This window comes from Callithrix jacchus, chromosome 8 (genome assembly GCF_049354715.1).
Source record: "Callithrix jacchus isolate 240 chromosome 8, calJac240_pri, whole genome shotgun sequence".
NCBI classification, from domain to species: domain Eukaryota; kingdom Metazoa; phylum Chordata; class Mammalia; order Primates; family Cebidae; genus Callithrix; species Callithrix jacchus.
The window spans coordinates 4,487,970-4,504,917 of record NC_133509.1 but is presented as its reverse complement, the minus strand read 5'-3'; the positions used below and the strand labels follow the sequence as shown (position 1 = coordinate 4,504,917).

Sequence of the window (16,948 nt, the reverse complement as noted above, 5' to 3'; positions counted from 1 at the left end):
CTCTACTAAAATACAAAAAATTAGCTGGGCACGGTGGTGCATGCCTGTAATCCCAGCTACTCAGGAGGCTGAGGCAGGAGAATTGCCTGAACCCAGGAGGCGGAGGTTGCGGTGAGCTGAGATGGCGCCATTGCACTCCAGCCTGGGTAACAGGAGCGAAACTCTGTCTCCAAAAAAAAAGAAATGAGAGTTTAAACCAAAGCAAACAAACAAAACCCCATTCCCGCTGCAGTTAGCTCTGTTCTGTAGAACAGGATCAGGTTCATGGCAGGCCGAATAAGGACCACCTCCACATTTGTCCACATCGTAATCCCTAGAGCCTAGAATAGGTGACCTGATATGGAAAAGGGACTTTGCAGGTGTGATTCACTTAAGGATCTTGAGGTGGGGAGATTACCCTGGTTTCTTTGAACGGGACCAATGGAATCACAAGGGTTCTTATAAGAAAGAGGCAGGAGGGTTAGGAACAGAGAGAGAATTGGAAGATGCTGTGCTGCTGGTTTTAAAGATAGAGGAAGGGGCCGAAAGCCAAGGAATGCAGGTGGTCTCTAGAAGCTGAAGAAGGCGAGGAAATGGGTTTTGTCCTTGGAGTCAACACAGTTCTGTTTGACACCTTAATTTTAGGACTTTTGACTTCCAGAACGGTAGGATAGTGTCAATTTAAGTAATTAAATTTGTAGTAATTTTTTACAGAAGCAATAAGAAACCAATACACGGCCTTATTTCTGCATTAACTGCTTAATTTTTTTGAGATGGAATGTTGCCCAGGCTGAAGTGCTGTGGCATGACCTTGACTCACTGCGACCTCTGCCCCCTGGGTTCAAGCTATTCCCTTGCCTCCGCCTCCTGAGTAGCCGGGATTACAGGCATGCACCACCAGGCTAATATTTGTATTTTTAGTAGAGACAGGGTTTTTACCATGTGTGCCTGGCTGGTATCAAATTCCTGACTTCAGGAGATCTGGCTGTGTTGGCCTCCCAAAGTGCTGGGATTACAGGCGTTGGCCACTGCACCCAGCCTGCATTCACTTTTTCTACTTACTGGGAAAGGCGTCTAACCTTTCTGAGACTCTGCTCTACTTTCAATCACATAGTGTTAAAAAGGTCTTCTATACGAAGCAAGGGTACAATGAAATAGTACATAATCCTAGTTGAAATAATATAAAATACTCCTTTCTACTACTGGTACTGCTAATGCTCTGCAAATGCCTTACAGACATGGTTTGGCTTTAATCTCTAAACATATGGAGTGGTGATTGCTATCACCTTCAACAGATGCTAAAGGAAGACTTAGAAAGGGCCAGAAGCGTGCTCAGCCACACAGCTACGAAGTGGAGGAGCCGGAATCCCCGTTCCAAACAGGTGTTCTGGCTTTTTCAGTTAGGCCGGCGCTGATAAACTTGGTGCCGATGGGGTCTTCTATGATGATGTTTATTACGGTTCCACTCCGTTCTCATCCTCTCCTCATGCCTCTTTCCTGTGACAACATCCGACTGCTTCACTCATCGTAGTCCAGCCTGTCACCGGCTCGTCACAGAAAGGATTGACATGCCACTAGTTCTGCATTGCAGCTTTCTTGCTGGGTGAAGTTGGCAAAGGCTGCGGAGATGTTTGTGTATCTAAGAGCACATGGCCGCAAGGTTTGGGAATGGAAACACCCCTCCCACCGCGCCCAAGAGAAATGTGCACGGTGAGGGGTTCTGGGGTTCTCAGCCTCTTGTGAGCGGGACAGGGATGTAGATGCCAGCTGCCTCGGCATCTCCAGAATTCTCAGCTGCACAACAGTGACCTGAGGGGGCTGCTTTGAGGCGGGTGTGGCATTGCAATACCTTATCCTTCTATTGGAGGGACCCGCTAAAGGTTTAAGTAGTCAGTTTTCCAATCCTCATCCTCCTTCTTCCATTCACCCATTTCCTCTTCCTTTTTTCCTCCCCTCACCTTTGATTCTGAATGTTTCCCTCCATTGTTCTGCGGTCTGTCTGTTTTTAGGGGGCTGGTTTGGCTAACAGGAGTTAGGACCAAAAGGGCCGGCTCGGCATGAGCTCTGCTTTCTGCAGCCCGGAGCGATGGCTTGCTTTGAAGATTGTTGAGACTATTGGGATTAATAACAGTTGTTCTAATATTTTCCCTCATTTCTGATCATCAAAGTGCTCGGAAGGTTTGAGCTGGCGCAGAGTTTCTTCTAGTTTGTCCTTGGGAGCAAGTGTCTGGAACACGGTTGGTTTAAAAATGTTTTCTGAAGCTTGTTAATGGGGCAGGCTGCAAATTTACATCAAGGGAGTGTCATCTTTCAAAACAGCTTTTTGGCAGAAGGGGATGTGGAATTTTAGAGAAATCTGAATCTGTTAAGCTTCCATTAAATGAACTCCTTGATTCCAGGCTGTGCTGAGTGGAATCTGGGGAACGTAGGCTGTGAATAATTGACTTCCTCAGTGGCAGGATGCCTGAGAAAGGTCAGGCGTCCTTCGGGAGGAGACATCCATCAGTTTGGTGGAGGGTTTTTGCTTTTCTGTATTCCTCTGTGTCTCCTTTTCTATGTACTTTTAATTTTTTTCTTTGGTTAATGCTTTGTGTTTTGCCCAATATAATGGAGATGAAAGCCTGAGCTTTTGTACTGGGGTCTGGAGGACGTGTGTGGAATGACCCTCATTGTCACAGGTCATCATTTTATGGCTGTCATCCTTCCTCACATTGACTGTAAGTACCTTGAGGAGAGGGGTTAGGATTTTACCTTACATCCCCTTTCCCAGGCTCCACCTTCTTGTTCCGGGGTGCTGTTGCTCAACCCCTATTTGGCAACTTATTCCAGGGTGCCTACGTCTGCTGAGGCTCTGACCCTATGACCAGGCCAGTTTAAGATGAGTGGGACAGGTGTGAGACTCCATCTGCCTTCCTGAAAGACTGCTGGATCTGGAGATATTGCCCTGTGGGATGTGATCCCTGTGATACTCTTTTCCAGGTAGCCTCACAGACCCACCCGGCCCGGGCCATCCTTCTCACTTTCTCATATTGCCTCTGGTTCAAAGGCCCTGTCCCCATTTTTCACGTCTATTTCTGCCTCTGACTTGGATGGACTTTGTCTCTTAAAAAGCAAAAACAAACAAACAAACAAAAAGCAAAATAAAACACTGCAGAAAACTTAGAGAAAAACGACCAGGTGCAGTGGCTTATGCCTGTAATCCCTACACTTTGTTAGGCTGAGGTGGGTGGATTAACTGAGGTCAGGAGTTCCAGACCAGTCTGGAAAACATGGTAAAACCCCATCGCTACTAAAAATAGAAAAATTAGCATGTAGTCCCAGCTATTCGGGAGGCTGAGGCACAAGAATTGCTTGAAACTGGGAGGAGGAGGTTGCAGTGAGCTAAGATCACACCACTGCACTCCAGCCCATGGCGACAGATTGAGACTCCATCTAAAATTAAAAAAAAGAAAAAGAAAAAGAAACTTTAGAGAAAACACCAAAAAACACCGAAGTAACCAACATTACCTGTATTCCCATAGTCAGAGATAACTATTGTATGCTTTCCTTCTAGGTTTTAAAATGTAGTAAAAGTCTCCATGTGTATGTTTGAGCTTAATTGTGTGTGTGTGTGTGTGTGTGTGTGTGTGTGTGTGTGTGTGTGTGTGTGTATCATTTAGAATCCTGATTTTTTTTTTTTTGAGACAGAGTTTTTGCTCTTGTCACCCAGTGCAGTGGTGCACGATCTCGGCTCACTGCAACCTCCATCTCCCTGGTTCAGGCGATTCTCCTGCCTCAGCCTCCCAAGTAGTTGGGACTACTGGCATGTGTCGCCACACCCGGCTAATTTTTTTTTGTATTTTATTTTTAGTGGTGACAGGGTTTCACCATGTTGGCCAGAATGGTCTCGATCTCTTGACCTGGTGATCCACCCGCCTAGGCCTCCCAAAGCCCTGGGATTACAGGCATGAGCCACCAGACCTTGAAAGAATCCTGATTTTATGACTCAATATTTTGTCTTGAATATTTCCCCATGACATTGATAACTGGCAAGAGAGAATTCTAATGTGTGGTTGTATCAGAATTACAATATTTGATCAACCCTTCACTACTGTAATTTGAGTTAAAATCACTGTTTTTTCCAAACGTAAAACACACTGTGATGCAATCCTGTTCACAGACCTTTCGCTACATCCCAGATTGATTGTCTTTGAATGAATTCCTGGGAATGAAATTACTAGGTTAAATGACATCAACTTTTACAAGACTCTCTATACCTATTGCCAGTTGTCTGTTATTGCCAATCTAGGCTTTGCTCATGTGAACCAGCAGGGTGCCCTTGTCTTCTGGACACAGTGATATGTGTCATATGTATAGCTCTCCCCTGAGAACTTGCCTGGGACCTAATCCTTGGAGTGTGATATTTATCATTCACGTTCCTGCAGCGTCTGATGCCATCCCTGGAGAGCCCCATGGTAAAAGCAATGGAATGAATTATTGCCTACATCTCCTTGAGTTAGGGCCCGGCAGAGAGTGAGGATTCAGTATCTCCTTTCGACCACACTCCCTCTGCAGGCAGATCCCTGAGACTGAGAGGAAAGGATGAGAGAACTGAAGGATGCCTTGGAGTTGAGTGGACAGCTGGTAAGTCTCAGCGGGATACCTGCCAGAATCACACAGGACTGCGGATAATCATTTAATCTGCATTTCGTACCATTTCACATAGCTGAGAAGAAAAACACAGGAGATGGAGCCACAAGTCCTGGATTCTCGTTTTGAGTATTCCAGGCCTTAGCCGAGTGACATAAGGGACATCTCTTAAGCTATTTGAGCCCCCGTCTCTTCATCCATACGTATACACAGTAATAATGGCTTCCAGGAGTGGTTGTTGAGCTGCTGACGAGAGACACCATCACGTGTCAGCACTTTGTATACTAAAGTATTTCCAGAAGGAAGTGCTGTTATGCTCACCAACTTCATGTGGAACAATGTGCATTACTTGGCAATGTGTCACTCTTGCTGAGAGGCCCTTTCAGGACGTATAATGATCTTATCTTTTGCTTACTTGTTTATTATAGTATTTCACTGAATCTAATATACACAAATAGCACGCTGTACCATTGTTTAACGTACCAGTAAAAAAGGAAAAGGCAAGTTACAAGTTGCACGGCAACCTGATGTCTTAGTGATAGTCTTGTGTCACAGTGCCTCTCTTTGTCTGGGGATGTCTTTCCTCTGCTTTAGTGTTTGGCAGTTTCTTCTACTGCTTAGAGCCTGATGAGCAATCCTTTTGCACGTGCCCAGTGAAGCACAGCTTCATATATTGTGATTATGTTTCATAAAACACTTGTTGCTTTGTAAGAAAACATAAGATGACGGTCACTCTAATGACGAATATCAAATTTCTGCTTCACCTCTCTGTGCCTTTTTGTGTGCAGATAATGAGTGAGTCTTTTCAAAAACCTCCTGAGTGGCAGTTAAGCTCAAGCCATGCAGTGCCACCCAACAATGCACCCAGGTCAACCGAAGTGATGGCAATAAGAGCACTTTTTATCAATGTCACAGTCGTGGCCTAGCCAATAGCCTTTGTAAGATAGACTCCACGTTCAAAGATATTCAATAGGACAACGGTGGACATTACACCTGAAGAAATACCTTTCCTGCACCAGGAGGTGAGTGCTTGTCATTTGTGTCTGCTACGCTGTGCCCAGCGCCTAGCACAATGTTGGCATTAAGAAGGTGCTGGATACATATGTGTCGAGTAAAGGAGAAAGCGATACAATTCTGCACGCGATCATTGTATGAACACTGGAGCTGGTTAAAGTCTTATGGGAATAAAATACTATATAAATAGCTTCTTTTTCTAACCTCTTTTTTTAATGATCCAATAGAACCAATGGTATAAAAACCCGTTTCTTCTAAATTTGTTTAGTTGGTGATACCAGTTCTAAGAATTAAAAATTTGGTAAATATAATAATAGACATCCATTGACAGCACTCCTTTCATATTATGTAATTTTGAATAACAGTTGTCTGAGTACAGACATGAAATAACTAGTAATAGGGACAGAAGTGATTCTTGGTCACCAAGCAGGGTAGATTTGGGGGTACAGGAAACAATTTCATCCATGTAAATAATGTGACGAAACCCCGAGTATACACAGTGTGGCCGTTATACTTTAGCAAGGCATGAAAGAATATGGACTGTGTTGGTGATATGGGCAGTGAATTTTGCAGGGAACAGTGGAAAAACATATGCCCAGAACAACTATCAGGTTAGCACATGGTCATTTAATCCTCACAGAAATTCTTGGAGCGGATAGCACTGGTTCATTTTGCAAATGGGGAACCTGAGACTCGGAGAGAGTAACCTGCCTGTAGCCAGTAGGTCGTTGCTCCAGGATTCCAGTCTGAGTCTTCCTGATTCTACAGCTTTTCCAGCCACTCTACGCTTACGCAGAAAACCTGAGAGCTTCGGAACATCTGCTAGGAGTTAACGACCGCTTCGGAAGACTGGGACCAGCCCTGGAATTGTCATGGAGAATGCGGCTCATCATCTGAGGAGGAGTCAAGCTGGTGAACTTGACCGATTCTATTCGATCTAAACCATTCACAGGGGATGGATATAACTCAACAGTGAGGAGAATGTGCGGAGTTGGGTACAACAGCAAGAGAGAATTCTGATGACACGTCCCCGCCGTTCCCTGCCCACAAACCCTTCGTTCTGCTTCATTTCGCTCAGTTTTGTTCCTTCACTCTTTCAGCGGTTGTTCAATTTTGAGCTACTGCACAAGGTCTGCTTTGATACAGGACAAATAGTTGGGATGTTGTGAATGAGGGAGCTTTGTCTACAAGTGTTACCCAGCAGAGAGTCTGGGTGAGAAGCCTGGGAGTGAGGAAAGGAGGATGTAGAGAAGAATGCTAAAAAAAAAAAAGTAGCAGGAGTGAAGGGTGGAGAAACCCAAAGCCTTCTCATCACAGTCAGGTTCTTCCCGCACAGTGCTGGAGAGGGGAGAAGGACATGAATGGGAGGAAAAGGTCTCAAAACAAACAAACAAAAAAAACCTGGGACGAATGAGAACCTCGTGGGGAGCTATGTCGGCCGTAGGGGACTCCCCCTCAGCCCTGGCACTGAGTTTGGGAATACAGGTTTGTTTCAGAGCGGAGTCGATACATCCAAAATGTCCCCATATTAATGGATTTGTTAAGTTCATATACCAATAAAGGGATGGGGAGTCGGCCTGCAGGAGAGGAAAAGAGCCAGCTGGGAAAGGCATTTCGTATTTTATCAAAGTATGCGGGTAAGTGATCTCTCCCCCTCCAAAATGACCTCGGGGAGTAAAACTCGTGTTGGGGTCACTTGTCACGAGAGGAACTGGACTGGACCAATCCTGCAGTATTGGATGATTGGCTTAATTTGACTATGGTGTGGCCGTTGTTGGGGCTCAGCAACTGTTACCCCAAAATATGGTGCTTTGACATGCTGAGCTAAGGAAGAGCCTCAGGGTCTCTCTGGTCTTCACCCCCACCCCCTACCCCCAGCCCCATCCCTCCCAAAGCTCTGGATGAAGTTGTTCTCTTTAATCCTTATCTGCCTGAAGTCTGGACCCACCAAAAAGAAAACAGTTACCTCTAGTCTCCTCCCTGAGTTTTCATCAACTCAACCCATCTCACAGGAAGAAACACTGACGTCTGTCGACACACCTGGACAGCTTTTTGTCACGAGCCATTGGTGCCATTCGGTATTTTAAAGAGATTCATTTGTGAGCCATCGTTTGCTCTGTGGTCCCAACAGACTGTTTGAGGTCACAGTAAGTTCTACAAGTCCACTTATCTCCCCCCAAAAATAATTTACCATCCCTCACATTGCCACATTTCCTCCATCTCCCCTTCCCCTGTGAAGAAGGGTTATTGGGTAATTGTTCTCTATGGATCCTCAGTGCTATGCTTGTTAAAATAAATTCATATGCCATTTCTTTTACTAATCTGTCTTCCGTGAGTTGATTTTCAGTGAACTTTCAGAGGGTGGAGGGGAAGCTTTCCCTTGGCCCCTATATAGTGCCTGGTGGAGTATGGGTTTTAAAGTCATTAGCCAGCTACTTTTTCTGCATTCCAGAATTGTGGAAGCCGAAATGTGTCCTGCAGGCTGCTGTCCCCTTATTATAAGAGGGACCGCTTTAGTGAGCTCTTTTGGTTTTCCAAAGTAAGGCAAGTACTGATTTGTGTGTGGCCGGGGAATCCTTAACTCAAAGAAGTAATGCAATCATAGATACGTCACAAGACCTTATGCAGGTAAATGATCACACGCCAACAACAGGAATTATCCTATTTGTATGTTTAATAATGAGCTAAATCAAGTCAGTTTGACCTACCTTCCTTCTCTCCTTCATTCTCCCTTTCCTTCCCTCCCTCCCTCCTTCCTTCCTTCCTTCCTTCTTCCCTCCCTCCCTCCTTCCTTTCCTTGCCTTCCTTCCTCAAAAAGAAAAGTATATTTCTCTTTCAGTTAGAAATACTCTCGAGAGGATAGAGAAAGAAGAAGGAATTTCAAGCAGTTTAGCCACTGTGAAAGCCAATTTTATTTCCCGAGCTGACCCGGCCTGGTAAATGTACTTCCTCGTGCTCTCATTTCGCCCTTGATATGATTTGCCTGTGTCCTCACCGAAATCTCACCTCGAAGTGTAACTCCCATGATCCTCCTGTGTCCTGGGAGGAACCAGGTGCAGACAGTTGAGTTACCGCAGCGGATTCTCACAGGCTGTTCTCGTGATCGTGAGTGAGTTCTCACGAGATCGAATGGTTTTATAAACGGCTTCCCCCACCCCTTCACTGGGTGCTTCTTGTTGCTACTGTGTGAAGACGGACGTGTTGGCTTCTCCTTCTGCCATGATTCTGAGTTTCCTGAGGCCTCCCCAGCCACGCTGAACTGTGAGTCAATTCAACCTCTTTCCTTTTACAGAAGCCTGTGTCTTCAGGGAGAGCACTGGTGCTTTATCAGGAGAACCTCTCAGGGGTCCGGGAGAAAGAAAACTTTGCCGTCTGCATGGGTTTCTCAGGAGCTAGGGCTCTGGGTTTGGAATGTGAGTGGAGTTGACAGGGGAGGAGGAGGGAATAGGCGAGTGGCCTGGGCCACTTTTGCTGTGCCTTCTCAGCACCTGCCTTGCGCTGCTCGAGGGCCTCTCTTCTGATCGGGACTGTCCTGGAACAGGGGTCAAGTGCCTTCTGTGGGAGGGTGCACTTTCAGTCATGGCAGGAGAACTGAGCCCATTCAGTGTGCCCATGCCAAAGGCGGCTGGGTGTGGCTGGCTTCTATGTCTGTGCTCCAGCATAGCTGTGGCTTTAGAGATCTGGGGAAGGAGCAAAACAACACCCTTTCCGCAGCGAAGCCATGGGCAGTGCAGCCATCTCCTTTCTGAAGAGCCTCTCCTCTCCTGGGCTACGGAGAGTCTGTTGTGAAGCGTAGTGCTGGGAAGGGAGCCCCACAGGTGTGCGTGTTTGAGACAAGAACAGGGTGAGAGGCGGCACGAAAGGCGCCCGAGCACAGCCCCGTGGGGCGGGGAGGCGGCTGCCGTCCACTCTTAGGAAGTGTCTCCAAGTTGGTGAGTAAGGATGAGACACAGCAGTGGAATTCCTCTATCCAAGGACCAGGAGCTCTGGCAGAAGAAGGCAACAGCCACCTCCTGTGAGGAGGGAGCTCATGGGAATGTGTGGTGCTGGCTCCCCAGGGCTGACTGTCAGCCTGCAGCCCCGTCAGTGCAACCTGCTGTCCCCTAGTGAAAGCAGGATGCTCAACTCATGATAGCGGGGATGGCTTCGGCCTTGGAATGTTGGCTTGGGTGGGAACTGGCTTTAGAGACAGTTGTTTAGGGCCTTGAGCTTGTTCCAAGGAGGGTGAATAAGAGTGTGGGGACTGGAAACCATAGCATTTGAGGACGTGTTGAAGGGAGACCTAGTCCTAAGAAGGGAAGGGCTGATTGAGGTTGGGTGAAACATGAAGGAAACAGATCTTGGTACAATAAAGGGAGGAGCGTGCCAATGGCAGTAGATGAGTATCATCGGAGCAGTCTATCTTCCTACTCAGGAAGTGTTCCTCCCACCTCACAGGCATCCCTACTAACCCGCAGACCATTCACCACCACCACCAATATGAACAGCAGCGATGGAGCACATACTGTATGTTGAGCCTGTTCTCAACACTTTTCTGTATATCAAATCATTTGATCGTCACAACCCAATAAAGTACATCAATCTGTATTATCCCACCTTTTTTTTTTTTTTTTTTTGAGATGGAGTTTCGCTCTTGTTACCCAGGCTGGAGTGCAATGGAGCGATCTCGGCTCACCACAACCTCCACCTCCTGGGTTCAGGCAATTCTCCTGCCTCAGCCTCCTGAGTCGCTGGGATTACAGGCACACGCCACCATGCCCAGCTAATTTTTTGTATTTTGAATAGAGACGGGGTTTCACCTTGTTGACCAGGATGGTCTCGATCTGTTGACCTCGTGATCCACCCGCCTGGGCCTCCCAAAGTGCTGGGATTACAGGCATGAGCCACCGCACCTGGCCCAATAGCTCACCTTTTAAAGATGAGGAAAGTGAGACACAGGGATTATCCCACTTGCCTGAGGCCACATGGCTGGTGAGTGGTGGGGCTGGGACCGTTTGTAGCGAAGGGTCTTGGATATACCAACATCCGTTTCCTTCATGTTTCACCCACCTTCACCAGTATGCTGCGTCTGTCTGCCCGCGCCAGCCCTGCTGTAGCCCAGCACCCTGATGGCTGCCTGTAGAGTGGAAGCCTTTCCCTATAGTCCCAGGCCTATTCGTGGGCCGTCACCCTCTCCCAGTGATGTCACCCTATCAAGTTTCAGATGCCGCAGAAACCTGGGGAGCTGTGCTGTCTAGCATAAGGGAGCTTCCATTCTCTGCCTTTGTGGTTACTCCAGCTTTGCCTGACTGTGGTTTTTGTAGCTTGGTTTGAGGGCATGTATTTGACCTTATGAGTTCTATTTCTCTGGCTGTCGTTGGCATCCCCGGTGCCACGTAGGAACCGGGAGATTACTTCTTTGCTGCCAGAAGCTTGGCAGGCCGTATAAGACAGGGTACAGCATGTGCAGCGATCCTTGAGGTAGGATAATAGCCATTTGGATTTACACACGGTGGGTAGTGCTTAGATTAGGGATGCAGTACCCTCCACGTGCTGCTGTCTGGTGAAGAGAACACTAGTGTTAACAAAAGAACAAATAAAGATGAAAAAAAAAGAGAGAGAACACTAGTGTTTGAGGATGGCCTGTGGTTTCGGTCTTGTTTCTGACAATAATGGTAGAAGTTTCCTTTCTTCGACATTTGAGATTGCTGGGAGGAGAAAAAGTAGAATCCTAATGTCTTCTTAACCACCGCAAAGCTACCGAATGGGTTGCTGAAAGCGGGGGAAGCCGTGTGATGCTGGGCCTCAGGCTGGAGGTAGCAGTGGGGATCTCAGGCCGCTCTCTGCTTTGCCTTGGCCTGTTGAGGGCTGTTCCTGGCCACCTGGAAGACCCCCTTATTCATACAGAGAGGGAGGTGTTGCAACAAGATCACTTTTCAAGAGCAAGAAGCTGTTTCTGTGTTGACCTCCAGAAAGAGCACTGACCAAAATGGGAATTTCTTTGTAGATTGGGCTTAAACAGCCACCTGCTTGAGATGCAGAAAACATCTCTGTTTTGAATGGTCCACAGGTGACTGTAGGTCTATAAAAGGGAAATGTGGAATGAGCAGCTGTGATCACTTCTGCCCCGGGCTGCCTGGCAGCAGCGTGTGTATTTCCTCTGCTCTGAGAGGTTGCCACCTGAGATGAGGCTGGAATGACCCCACTGTCAAGGGGACTTTCATGTTGGTTGGCCTAGAGTCTTGAGGGGGCTGGAGGGAGCTTCTTCACCCCAGTCCGGACGCGGTGTCTTGCACTCTGGCCCCGTCTTTTGGATGAGACTTGAAACTGGTGTACGGATTTCTGTGGTATACAGGGCTTTCTGAGAATTTTTCTTCTCTCTACTTGGAAATTATGTCCTGTCATATCTTGAAATGGGTCATGGGCTTGGTAGTGTCATTGGCTTTCTTCTGAAAATGCCTATCTGAAGAGACAGGACTGGTGCAGTGTGTGTGTGTGTGTGTGTGTGTGTGTGTGTACATAAAAAATGTACACCCTGCTGTGGGGCCTGTGCCTGGAAAGTCACAGGCTGCTGAAGACTTGGCTAGCATGCTCACTTCTCCTTGATTTCTGCCACTGCTCTCTCTGCCCAGGTGATTCGCCCTCGGACGCATGCTCTGTGCTCTGTGCTCTGTGCTCTGTGCTCTGTGCTCTGTGCTCTGTGCCCTGTGCTCTGTGCCCTGTGCCCTGTGCCCTGGAAGGTACATTGCCTGCTTAGGCTCACGGAGATGGCAATCACATCCCTTCAGCCCTTGGAGCCACCCAGGGGCTGGGTGGTGAGGCCCAATGGAACTCTCACCTGCCCTGGAGTGAGCAGGTGAATTGGAAGGCTGCTGTGCTGGTGCTGAGACACTCATGGGGTGCTGCCTCTTTGAATGTGGCCAGTAGACTGCTAATATGTGACAGTATCAGATGCGACGCGCTGTCCCATGCAGACCAAGCCCTAACCTCCCAGAGTCCTGCCAATGATGCTTTGGGACCCCCAGGGTCCCTGTTCTACAGGGGCTGGTGCTGTCCCTAAAGCCTTTCACAAACCACCTCTCCCCGAGTCCTGGTGCCCTACCTTTGCCCCTGCCCCTCCACTCCTCCTCCCGCCTCTGAATGGGCAACAGGCAAATTCTGTGACAGACTCTGATCAGGATTTAAGGAACCCACCAAGTTCTCTTACACCAGGAAAACAAATAAAATCTTCGTTCTACCACTTAAGAGGCTGTGCAACTCTGGGAAAGTTAACCTTTCTGTGTCTCAGTTTCCCCCTTTTCACATGGGATTAGCAACACTGTTTCATTCAGTTGTGGGAGTTAAAAGAGATTATCCCTAATAATAGATCATTATCCATAGCTCAGTTGTTACGGAGCTAAAACGAGTTAATATTTATAAAGTGCTTATACATATTTATAATATGTGTATACTATTCTCACTGATGCATGGGTTAGCTGATAGAAGTGTTTGTTTAAAAAAAAAAAAGCCCCTCTAATACCAGCACTTTGGGAGGCCGAGGTGGGCAGATCACGAGGTCAAGAGGTTGAGACCATCCTGGCCAACATGGTGAAACCCTGTCTCTACTAAAAATACAAAAAAAAAAATTAGCTGGACGTGGTGGTGCACGCCTGTAGTCCCAGCTCCTCGGGAGGCTGAGGCAGGAGAATTGATTGAACCCGGGAGGTGGAGGTTGCAGTGATGGCGCCTGGTGATGGAGTGAGACTCTGTCTCAAAAAAAAAAAAAAAAAGCCCAGGGCTGGGCACGGTGGCTCACACCTGTAATCCCAGCAAGTTGGGAGGCCGAGGTAGGCAGATTACCTGAAGTCAGGAGTTGGAGACCAGCCTGGCCAACATGTTGAAACCCCATCTCTACTAAAAATACAGAAATTAGCCAGGCATGATGGCACATGCCTGTAATCCCAGCTACTCAGGAAGCTGAGGCTGGAGTATCACTTGAACACAGGAGGCAGAGGTTGCAGGGAGTGGAGATGACCCCATTGCACTCAAGCCTGGGTGGCAAGAGCCATACTCCCTCTCAAAATAAAAAAAAAAAAAGGCCCAGGTGCAATGTGTCAGCACCTCATGGGCTTATCAAATGCCCGTTGAGTGAGTGGAAAAGCTCTACAGGCTGAGAGTTGCTTGGGGGTGGTGATAACCAAAGCCTGCCAGGCTGTGTGGCACATGGGAGTGCCCTAGACATTGCTCTTTCACTATACAAGTGAATGAGGGAACATGCTTTCCTCATTTTGTACCTTCTCTTCAGCATCGGAAGCCTTAGTTTTAGAAAACTTATTTCTGATTCGGTAACTTTTTCCTCCTCTTAGACATTAAGGAGATAATTAGAGCTCATAAGGGTGGGGCCTTAACCCAACAGAAATGGTGCCCTTGGCCGTGACTTGGAGTTAACCAGTTTGACATTTGTGATCTCAAAGCAAGAGTTATGGCAAACTGCATGATATGTTGTTACAAGAAACAAAAACAAAAGGAGAAAATGGCATGGAATTCAACACAAGATTTGCAAACCAGTCCCAGGGAAGAAGCTACGTAGCGATGTGCCACCATCTTTCCTGTGTTTTGAAGGAATGTCTGCTTAGCATCTGCGTGTGCCGGGTACTCATTATGACAGCTCAGTCACGATCCTGCTGACCCGGGGCATCCACTCTGGTGGGGAGGGTGGGTTCTATAGCAGCACAGGAGTGGACATGCTTCTGAGCAGGAGCAAAAGTGCTGTGGGGCTTGTGTGGAAGGAATGAATGGGCTGAGAATTGGTGAGGGGCATCTGGGGAATGGCAGAGAAGGAAAGAAAATGAGAAAATGTCACAGCGTGCCCACTCTGGGAGCTGTCGTGTCACTAAGTTCCTGCAGGGCTCTCCCTCCCTGGCCTTGCCCCTGTGCTCACTAAATCACCTCCAGGTCCAGCCTCCAGCATCGCTGGCTGCAGTCTCACCCTCAGTCCACCATCTCAAGCATCCCGTTAAATTCCAGCCTCCCCAGGAGTGTGGGTGAGCTGGGATTTCACTCCCACTCCCTAACATCAAGAGACATAACAGATGTCTGGTTTTTCTTTGCATCTTCAAGTTTCTCTACCTCCTTCAGGCCGCAGAACTGAAGGGCAGAGGCAGAGACTCCAAGATAGCATCAGTGTCTGTCCTCAGGCCACGGTGTCAGAGCTGGATGGGCTGAGTTAGGCTAAGAAAGAAACTTGGGTTTGCTTATTCTAAAAAAAAATCTTGGTAGGGTAATTTTCTCATAAGAAAATTGGCTTCTGTAGAGGGTTTTAAAAATGGCATTGTAAAAACTGGTAAATATATTCATGGCAAGTCAATGTACCCTTCCTTGTGATTAGGCCCAATCAGATGTCACATTCCAGTTCACCCAGCGCCGATGGACGTTCTTATAAAAGCTAAAGCTAATTTCCCTCTTCTCCTTCCCCACCGCGCCGCCAACCATGATTTCTTTGTTCACTGACGCAGATGTTAAAAATACATGGAAAACGTTTCTAAGTTTTTTGTCATTTTGGGAGAAGATCTGTCATCATCAAGGAAGTACTGGGGTGTGGAACTGGGCAAAAACAAGGAATAAACAAAAAACTTACGGCATTAAAAAAAAAAAAGTGTAAGTGGCCTGTAGGTAACGCTCACATTAGGACCAGGTAGTGGCGTTGGATATCCATCGGCCGAGCCGCCGTAAACGCTTTCCGGAAAGAGTCTAGCCATGTAGGCGAGAAGACCCGTTAGGGAGTCACCGCAGTGGTATGTGGGGGAGGTGACAAATCCCTGCGAGGCGTGTGGCTATAGAGATGCAGAGGAAAGGGTGCACAGGAGCCATTTTGAGGTGGAGCCAGCAGGATACAGAGGTTGATCAAATGAGGGGGTGAAGGGAGAATAGAAGGGTCTGGGTAGGATATCTGCTAAGGTTTCTCAGTGAGGCTCATGTAGAGAGGCGGGAGAAAAGTGGCCGGGCTGGGGCTGCGTCTCCAGTGGGAGGGACGCACCTGGAGGGTATCAGTGAATGGTCTGGTGTGTCTTCCATAGGCGTGGCGGTTCCTGTGGTTTCACATGGCTTGGCATGGCTTTGTCTTAGTCAGGAATTTTGTCATTGATTTGGATAATAATAGAGAATGAGTTCATCACATTTCTGATGTCAAGAAGCTAAAAGACATACTAGAAACAAAAATCTAAAAATGTCACAAAGGATAAGAAGGAGGGGGTGGGGGGGGAGAGCTGGGGGAGAGAGGGAGGATGGGAGGGTGATAGGAGAGAGAGAGACTGAATCTAAAATGATAAAACGTAACAGGGCTACACGTGGATCCCAAGCCTGTCTGCTCAACGTCGGGCAGGGGTGGCTTAGTAGCAGCACATATGAAGGTACTCAGAGGCTTATGGGTTATTGTTTTCAACAGGAGTCATTGTTGCTCAGCATCATCTCCCAGCCCTCGTGCGACTGTAGACTGTGCTGTCTGCAAGATGTGTTTTAGAAAAGGAAGGTGACAGTCTCATTCGGTTCTGTGCTGGTTAAGTGGTAGTGGATCATTGCATTTGCTTCTGGACACAGGAGCAACATGGACACATGGGAGCATGTTCAGACGACAGCAGGTGTGACAGTGAAGGCGCTGGAGTCACTCGATTCCAGCATCGTCATCGCCACCATCTGTTGGGTGCTTACATCTCACTAAATCATCCCATAGCCTATGCAGTAGACATTCTCATTCCCATCTTAGGAGGAAACTGAGCCTCGGGGGAGTGACATCAGTGTGACATCACTGCTCCGGGTTCCACGGTTTGCATGAGTGAAAACTGATACCCAAACCCATGCTCTTCCCACCCCTTATTACTGTGTGCTAAACCTCACCATTTGAGGGACTGTAGAGGGATGTGGGGATCCTTAAGTTTCAGCTGGAACCAGCCCCTGCCCCATGCCCCGTCTCTGAGGTCTAATATACTTTGTTCTGTCTCTCCCTACTCTAGCTTGACACAAGTTCGGGATCTCTTGTACCAGATCAGACCTCTCCAACTCATGTCTTGTACCGAATCAGACCTCCCCCATTCACGACCCTGGCATCCACCTACATTGCAAAGGGCTGCTGCCTGGGACATGTTGACCACATCCTGTTCATCACTTAACCTCCTCTCCAGGACGCAGGTGGCTTAGACCACTTCTGTTACCCATCCTTGCTTAGACCAAGGATATACAGTCAGGATAATCCGACCTGTTCACCAAGAAGACAGCTTGAGCATTCGGGGTGGCTCCTGGACTGGACAGGCAGAGCTGGAGCCTAGATGAGAAATGGAAGCCCCCAGGAGAGATGCAGGGATCAGGTCGTAGG

At 47.7% G+C, this 16,948-nt stretch overlaps 1 protein-coding gene and 1 long non-coding RNA gene across 2 annotated transcripts in view; one reads left to right on the top strand and one right to left on the bottom strand.

Moving 5' to 3' along the window:
- Positions 1-16,948, bottom strand: part of LIPC (lipase C, hepatic type) — a 171,906-nt gene that overhangs the window by 59,824 nt on the left and 95,134 nt on the right. The gene's annotated exons all lie outside the window — the stretch shown is intronic.
- LOC144577261 (uncharacterized) lies at positions 2,318-7,943 on the top strand. The gene is made up of 5 exons (XR_013520665.1): positions 2,318-2,696; positions 2,809-2,958; positions 4,404-4,602; positions 5,397-5,630; positions 6,263-7,943. It is a non-coding gene; the product is annotated as an uncharacterized LOC144577261 (long non-coding RNA).